We start from the raw sequence: 9112 nt of genomic DNA, 5'->3' as shown, positions 1-9112 counted from the left end.
GTTGGTTAAAGAATGATTTTTAAAAACTTTTAAATACACTAGAATTGTAAAGCATTTTTAGACCTTAAAAAATAAAATGGACATTTTAATATTAAATTAATACTGAATTAACATAAAAAGTAGGAAGAAAAAAGCAACAAAGTTGTAAAAGTCAGAAGGGCTTAAAACTAAGTATTAAAGCTTTAATTTGCCAATAAATGTGATCAGATTAAGTTTTATAACACATTGTGGACCAATATTTTTATTGCTAGCTTTACTCAGTGTCCAGATAAGTTTTTATTAAATGAGGACAAAAGATGTTTTAAATAAATGATAAAGGCATGCTTTAAAATTAATACACATTGCATGTTAAATATATTTATTACATGTTCTTACAAGCTACTATCTTTTTAAAGTATGATAATTTGTAAAACACTGTAATATGAAGTCAGAATTCTCATGATCTCGTGTGTTAAAAGACAAATTCCTTAGATTATTTTCAAAAAGTTTTAAAGGCAATATAACAAATTGCTGGGATGGACAATAATATATTCAACAGGAGTTATATCGTAAAACAAAATATAGTGAAAGAGACACAGAGTATACTTTTAAAGATTAATATTAATAGGATATTTTACATCTGAGTGAAAAATAATCCATTTCTCTCCCTCAATTTTAAAATCAATTCTAGTTGGATTGAAGACTTAAGTTGTAAAAGAAAAGCCTTTAAAACTTGAGAAAATATAGATGACTTATTTTTCTAGCCTTGTCCTGTAAGATAGTACTTTGATTCATATGAAATGTGAGTTATTGGACAACACCAGATTTAAACTGGTTCAGGAGGGGAATTTTGGTGGTTCCAAGGATCCTCCAATTTAGATTTAAGTTGTTGCCTGTTTTCTTCCTCCTAGTAATTAAATTTCACTCAATTTTTTTTCACAACATATAAATTATCTCTTTACCTTATAGGCAGGTCCTTAACTTCTCAGGACCTTTTACTGATAGTTTTTGATTTCACTAAATATATTAATACAGAGGTTTTTCTGGGCAAAGGACATTTACTCAGCTTGCTTTTGTCATCTAGCAAGTTGCAAATCATTAAGACAAATTATCTCATGTTTATAAACTTAAGAATAGTTTGCTCTTAGTAAGCATTCCTATTACCAGCATACATAATTTTGTTGTGCTTCACTTTATTTTGAAAGTGTGGAAACCCTTCATCAAGGAGCTCCATCTAAACACAATTTTCCAACAGCATTTTTTCACTTTTTGTGTCTGTTACATTTCAATAATCATAATATTTAACATTTTTTAATTATATATATTATAGTGATTTGTGATCTTTGATGTTGCTATTGTAATTGTTTTTAAGGCACCATGAATGGCACCCTTGTAAATGGCAAACTTAATTGATAATGGTGTTTTCTGTTTGCTCTACCGACCAGCTGTTTTGTCTCTTTCTTCAGTCCTCTCTATTTCCTCAGATATAAAAATATTGGAATTAGGCCAGTTAACACCACAGTGGTCTCAAAGTGTTCAAGTGAAAGGAAAAGTTACTTGACTCTCACTTTAAATTAAAAAAAAATAAGGCTTATCTAAAACCAGGTTGTGCCAGTTACCTAAGTTGTGAATGTAAACAAAAAATTCTTGAAGCAAAATAAAGCTGCTATTCCAATGAACACATGGATGATAAATCAGAACAGCATTATTGCTGATAAGGACCAAATTTTAGAGGTCTGGATAAAGGATCCAGAAAAAGTATACTTCAATAATATTGTTTCACTCTTGACCTCAATGGTTAATGAAATGATCATACCAGCCACAACATTTCCTTAAGCTTAAGAATAATAAAAAGCATTTCCCCAACTCTCTCCAATTTTGTGAAGGCTGAGAAAGGTGAAGAGGCAGTAGAAGAAAAGTTGGAAGCTATCAGGTTGGTTCATGAGGTATAAGTAAAGAAGCAATCTCCATAACAAAATGAAAGGTGAAGCAACAAATACTGATGTTGAAGCTATAGCAAGTTATCTAGAAGACATAGCTATTGCAGTGGGCATTTTCTCTGTTTTCTGCGTCCCGCATGGAAAACGACAGGTTCCTGAGTGGAGGAGCTGGGGATTAAGAAATTAGAGAAAGAAAGAAGAGACATGGAGGCAGAAACAGATGGCACTAAGTGGGCGCCATCTCGCTGATGGAGAGACAGTCACACTCACCACAGACAACACAGCACATTTATTGATTACCAAAGGGGAGTTTAAGGTCAAAGGGAGTTTTGGGTGTGGCCAGATCCTATTCATCAAGATCTGGGTAAGTTCCTTATTTTTGTTCCTCATTCCAAGCACTTGGATAAAGATAAGAAATTGGTACTGATAACAGGATTCTGCCAGTGCTGTCGGGCTCAGCTGATAAGAATTAAAAGAATGTCCCTGTAGCTCTCTACAAGCTATGATTACTAATAAAGTAAACAACAAATTTTCAATGTAGATATGAGTCTTATATTGGAAGAAGATGCCACCTAGGACTTTTATAGCTAGGAAGAAGTCAGTGCCTGCTTTCAAGGCTTCAAAGGACAGGCTAATTCTCTTGTTAGGATCTAATGTATTTAGTAACTTGAAGTGAATGCTTATTTACCATTTTGAAAATCTTAGGGACCTTAAGAATAATGCTAAATCTACTCTGCTTGCGCTTTATAAATGGAACAACAATGCCTATATGATAACACATCCACTTATGACATGGTTTACTGGATATTTTAAGCCCACTGTTGAGACATGCTCAGAAGATTCTTTTCAAAATATTACTGCTAATTGACAGTTGACAAACACTTGTCAGCCAAGAGGTCTAATGGACATGTACAATGAGATTGTTATTTTCATGCCTGCTAATATAGCATCCATTCTTTAGCTCATGGATTAAGAGTTATTTCGATTTTCAGGTCTTATTATTTAAGGAATACATTTCACCAGGATATAGCTAAGATAGGTAATGATTCCTCTAATGAATGGAGGCAAAGTAAATTGAAAACCTTTTGGGAAAGATTCATAATTTAAGATTCCAATAAGAACATTTATGGGTCCTGGGAAGAGGTCAGAATATTAACGTTAGATGTATGTGGGAGGATTCAAGATGGCTGCACACGTAAACACCTAACTGCAGCCGCACACAACAATTTCAATAAAATACAACTAAAATATAAAACGGACATTGCCCAGAGCTACAGGAAAGTCGACTGACTGGAAATTCTACAACAAGAAGGAAAGAAAACCAGAAGGAAAATCAGAGGAGCTGTAAAATCCTAAGGTATGGAGACACGCTGCATGCGGAGAGGACAGAGCCGGAGAGGAGGGCGAGGCTGAGTGCCTGGCTGGTGTCCCGTAGCAGGAAGGAGATAAAAGCTCTGGACTGTGCTGAACCCTAGACCCGACAGCACTGAACCCCGGTTCTAGGCCAGACCTTGGGGACCCAAGCTCAAACAGAGGAAGCCTGGGCTGTGAGGCGGAATCCCAGGGGAGCGGCGAAAGGCAGAGCCCCTGGAGGCACGCACATTGCACGCAGAGAAGGGACGGTTGGCTGTGCCGTGGGATTGCCCTGGCGCGAAGGAGACAAAAGCTCCAGACTGCTCTGAACCCCACTTTTAACCCCACTTCCAACTGAACTGAACCCCAGTTCCGGGCTCATTGGTGGAGAGACTAGACTGTTAGGTAGCAGGCGAAACTCGAGGGCACCTCACTCTGAGAGGTGCTTGCATCGAGTACCGAAGGACACTGAGAAACACTGAGACTCAGGAGCTGCATAGGGCGTGGCTGAAGGAAACCAAGTTGTAGGCTCCACCCTGAAACTCCGCCCCATCCAAGCAGAACACAGAGACTTTTAAGGCTACCAACTCAGGGAAGCTGTGAAAATGCCGAGACAAGGAAATAGATCACAAACGAAAGAAATGGAGGACAAAAAGAAACTAGATATAGAGTTCAAAACCACGCTTATAAGGTTTGTCATGAATTTCCTAGAAAAGATTGATAAGTCCTATGAGGATATGAAAAGGGATCAACTAGAAATAATAAGGAATCAACAAGAAATAATAAGGGATCGACAAGAAATAAAGAATACATTGTCTGAAATAAAACATTATACAGAGTCCTAAAAACAGAATGGAAGATCACAAGAATCAAGTCAAAGATTTGGAACATAAAGAGCCAGAAGACACTCCTCCGCAGAAGCAAGAAGACAAGAGAATCCAGAAAGTTGAAGATAATGTAAGAAACCTCTGGGACAACTTCAAGCGAACCAACATCAGAATTATGGGGGTCCCAGAAGATGAGAGAGAGCAAGATATCAAAAACATACTGAAAGAAATAGTGACAGAAAACTTCCCCCACCTGGTGAAAGAATTAGACTTACAAGTCCAGGAAGCGCACAGAACTCCAAACAAAAGGAATCCAAAGAAGATCACACCAAGACAAATCATAATTAAAATTCCAAGAGCAAAAAACAAAGAGAGAATATTAAAAGCAGCAAGAGCAAAGCAGGTAGTTAACTATAAAGGAGCACCTATACGATTGTCAGCTGACTTCTCAACAGAAACCATGCAGGCCAGACGGGAATGGCAAGAAATATTCAAGGTGATGAGTAGTAAGAACTTAACAGCCAAAGATAATCTATCCAGCAAAGCTATCACTAAGAATCGAAGGCCAGATAAAGAGCTTCACCAATAAAAAAAAAAAGTAAAGGAGTTCCTCACCACCAGGCCAGAATTATATGAATTGCTGAAGGGGGTTCTTTCGGAAGAGAAAAAAATAAAGTAAAAATTATGAACAACAAATACGTAACTATGAACAAGTGAATCTAAAAACCAAGGAAATTAAAAAAAAAATCTTATGAACAATATTAACTGTTGAATATAATAGAATCAGAGGTATGGAAGGGGAGTGAACTGACAATTTTCAGGGAAAAGGAGAAAGGGGGATGTGGGAAGAGACTGAAGATAAACTGTGCACCTATGGATGAGGGCAATGAGGGGTGGGGAAAGGGCAGAAGGTAGGGTGGGAACCTGGTGGAGGGGAGCAATGGAGGGAGACAAAAAGAGGAATATTTTTAATAATTTGAACAATAAAGATTAAAAAAAAAAGGAGAAGAGAAACAGTTCATAGATGGAAGACACTGACGATGCCTCGCCATACCAGCATACAGCAGCTGCGTGTTGCTGAAGGGCGCCCAGGACCAAACCAGAGATGGTTGGACCTGCATCACCACCATTTGTCCACCAACCATATCTGAAATATCATGACTGACATGTACACATAAGGAACTGTTTGACATTGAAATTGGGACTCAAAGGAACTGTTGGCCCAGAAAGGAACTCACTACAGACTGATTTACTTGCCTCTCAACATAACCATTATGGCTTATGTCTCAGTTTTGGTTCTTACAAGGGTATTTCTTGGATCACATGATCTCACACATCTAGATGAAATAATGAACAACATAAACTGATGAACAAAAACAGACCCAGAGAAAGAGAAGCAGCAATCAGGCTCTCAAACCTCAGAGGGAAAATAGGGGAGGGTTGGGGTAAAAGGGAGAGATCAATCAAAGGACTGTGTGCATGCGTATGGGCCTAGCCAGTGGCCATGGACAACAGGGTGGGTGGGGACATAAGTGGGGAGGGGTTTGAGATGGGAATGGGGGGGATGAGGACAATTATGTGATACCATAATCAATAAAATTTAAAAAAAAAAGAAAAAAAAATATTAACATTAGTTCTGGCCAGTATGCCTATATTGGAACTTGGTCCTATGCACTGAAGGGTCATAGTTTTGATTCCTAGTAAGGCCAGTACCTCAATTGAGGATTCAATCTCTGGTCGGAGCTTTTAAGGGTGGCAACCAATGGATATTTTTTGCATTAATGTTTCTTGCTCCCCTCCCTCTCTCCAAAATGAATAGAAAAAATATCCTTGGGTGCTGATTAAATAGATATACCAGCTTTCTTCTGGTACCTGGGACCCAGGCCTCCTGTTTCTGGTTGCTGGCAGGCCACCGGGATCCTGGCTTCCCTCCCTTTGGCTGGCCACAGGCATCCAGGACCCCGGGAGGCTTCACCCAGACCCCAACTTTGTTAGGAACACTGATCTAATTAGCATACTCCCCTATTTCTAGTACAGTATGTCCTTGAGTTATGTTGCAGATCTGTTCCTACTGAGAAATGTGATGTTCAGAATCTACCTACAAACACACCTACGTCACTCATAGGAAGCACGAACACAGCAGCAATGAAGTGAAACGGTAAAAAAGATGAAAAGATAACAATTTCTGACACTCTCCTATCCAGGACCCCTCAGAGAATGTCCAACTGGCGTTTTAAGCCTGATCCCAGGCTGGAGGGACCCTCCCTCCTGGGCAAGAATTTTCTGCAGTGGGCCTCCAGTAAATAATAATAAACATAAAGCAAATATGTAAATACATCGAAATGACAGAAGTTTTCTTTTTATAAGTAAATGGGAGATTGTGATGTAACCATGAAATGACGTACCGGTACGTTGAGTCCGACCTATCCTGAGGATTGTTTGTATAGATGTTTATACTTGTGTGTGTGTAAACATTAACAAGAATTTAGAAGATTTGATTCCAATCCTTATGGAAGACTTTGAGGGGCTCAAAACTTTAGTTGAGAAAGTTAATGTAGATGTCAAATAGCAAAGGAACTAGGATTAGAAATGGAGCCTGAAGATATGACTGGATTGTTGCAATCTCATGATAAAACTGGGATGAGTTGTTTCTTAAGGATTATCAAAGAAAGTTTCTTAAGATTGGATTTTCTTTTAGTGAGTGAAGATTGTTGAAATGACAACTAAGGATTTAGAATAGTACATAAATTTAGTTGTTCAAGCTGCAGCAGGATTTCAGAGAGTTGACTACAGTTTTTTTGTTTTGTTTTGTTTTTTAATATATTTTATTGATTTTTTACAGAGAGGAAGGGAGAGAGATAGAGAGCCAGAAACGTCGATGAGAGAGAAACATCGACCAGCCACCTCCTGCACACCCCCTACTGGGGATGTGCCCGCAACCAATGTACATGCCCTTGACCGGAATCGAACCTGGGACCTTTCAGCCCGCAGACCGACGCTCTACCACTGAGCCAAACTGGTTTCGGCTGACTACAGTTTTGAAAGAATTTCTACTATGGATAAAATGCTGTGAAACAGCATCACATGCTACAGAGAAATCATTTGGAAAAATAATTGAATTGATTGAAGAGTCAGTCAATGCAGCAAAATTAATTGTCTTATTTTAAGAAGTTGCCACAGTCACGTGTCATCCTTTAGCAACACCACCATGGTAAATAAGCAGCCATCAATATAGAGGCAAGAACCTCCAACAGCAAAAGGATTAGAGCATGGTTAGCATTTTTTCACAACAAAGCATCTTTTTAATAAAGATAATGTACACTTTTTTTTTTTTTTTTTTAACAATACTATAACATACTGGACTTCAGTGTAGACTAAACATAACTTTTATGTGCACTGGAAAATCGAAAATTTCAGGTGATTATATTGTGATATTCATTTTATTGTGGTTGTTTGAAAACAAACTAATATTTCTGTGGTAAGCCTGTGTATATTTTTTCTGAGATCTTCATTCCTATTATATAATTTTATCATTGTACTGCTGTGATATAGCTCTGTGCCCACAGGTATCCTGGAACAGAAGAAGGTTTGTCTACCATCAGAGGCTTCACTGTTTTACACATTGCCAAAGGTTTTGGAAAGATTTCTCAAATGAAATATATTAAGCTTTAGCCATAAAATAAATGAAAAAAAAGGAAAGAAAACTAGATAAATTTGTCTGTGTTAAAGTTAGGAGGAGCAAAGTTAAGCCACAAAACATACTTGCAATTCATATAATAAAGGATTGACTAAGCTTGTTAGATAAATTTATTAAGCCCCATAAAAAATTAAAAAGGCCACCCAATAGGAAAAAAAAAAAAAAAGAACAAGACATAACCAGGAATCTTGTAGACAAGGACACATGTATAGCCAATAAATATTAGACTCTTCTTGCTGTCTCCTTTTTACTTTCCAAAACAAGACCTCCTGTGTGGCTGTCTATGATGGAGTCAAAGTGTTTAATTACATGAAGGTGCATAATTCCTCCACACCAAAGGACACAAAGAATCAAAAGGTTGTGGTCTTTGCTTGAGAAAGATAGAATAATTTTATTCTGGAGGAAGTCAAGGATATTTTGGTAGATGATGTGTGCCAGAATATAGGTGACCTGTATGCCATTTTTGTCAAGATGTTGCTTAAGAGTTGCCACTACACCCTGGATGATGCAACTTATGAGACCAAGGAGAGCATGGAGGAGGACCTGTTCTTTATCTTTAGCCCTCAAGTCTTCATAACTTAAAAGCAAAATGCTCTATGCCACTTTGAAGGATGCCATCAAGAAGCTGACGGAGATCAAGCATGAGTCACAAGTGAACTGCTATAAGCAGAGGTCACTCTGCTGAAGTTGTGGGTTAGTTCTGTCATTTCCAGCGGGCCAGCCTTTGTGAGCTAACTCGAGCCCCTTCCTGGAGAATCTGGCAGCACCAGACTAGCTTGTGGAGGTTGCAGGCTATCCCCTGCTTGCCAGACCATAGGGGCTGTGAGGATTCCATACAGGGAAAGGCAATCCTTTCACCCAGTTGCCACCCTCTGGACCCTCCACTGCTAATGATTCTGGCCAAATTATTTTTGCTCTTCTGATTCCTCTTGGGTTTAAGCAGACCAATCTGTCCCCACCTCCAGGGTCCACAGTTGGGTGAAGGGAACTGTATATTTTTAATAACACACCAAATCCCACCTGTTCTTGTTTTTCCCTGTGCTGCCAATTTTTCAATGCAATAGCACTTTCTGCTTATTGGTTTAGTTCTGTGTAGAGAGGACCCCTCCCCATAATGACTGATTCTCTTACCTCTTTCCTCCTCTCATAGAAGCAGTACCAGTAAAGGACTTCAATTAATAAAAAAAAACCTACATACACAAAATCACAACCTAGATTGATTTTGAGAATAACTTGCTAAGTGAAATAACATGAAAAATAACAAAAACAATGATTTCATTTATATGTATTATACAAAACAAAATGCAAAAAATGAA

The 9112-nt window shown here is 38.2% G+C and overlaps 1 pseudogene; it reads left to right on the top strand.

The window, feature by feature from the left end:
- Positions 1-3102: 3102 nt before the first annotated feature.
- LOC118703693 lies at positions 3103-8719 on the top strand (annotated as a pseudogene).
- Positions 8720-9112: the final 393 nt, after the last annotated feature.

The sequence above is a fragment of the Pipistrellus kuhlii genome, unplaced genomic scaffold (genome assembly GCF_014108245.1).
Source record: "Pipistrellus kuhlii isolate mPipKuh1 unplaced genomic scaffold, mPipKuh1.p scaffold_m20_p_4, whole genome shotgun sequence".
Classification (NCBI taxonomy): Eukaryota; Metazoa; Chordata; class Mammalia; order Chiroptera; family Vespertilionidae; genus Pipistrellus; species Pipistrellus kuhlii.
This window is presented reverse-complemented; position numbering and strand designations above follow the sequence as displayed.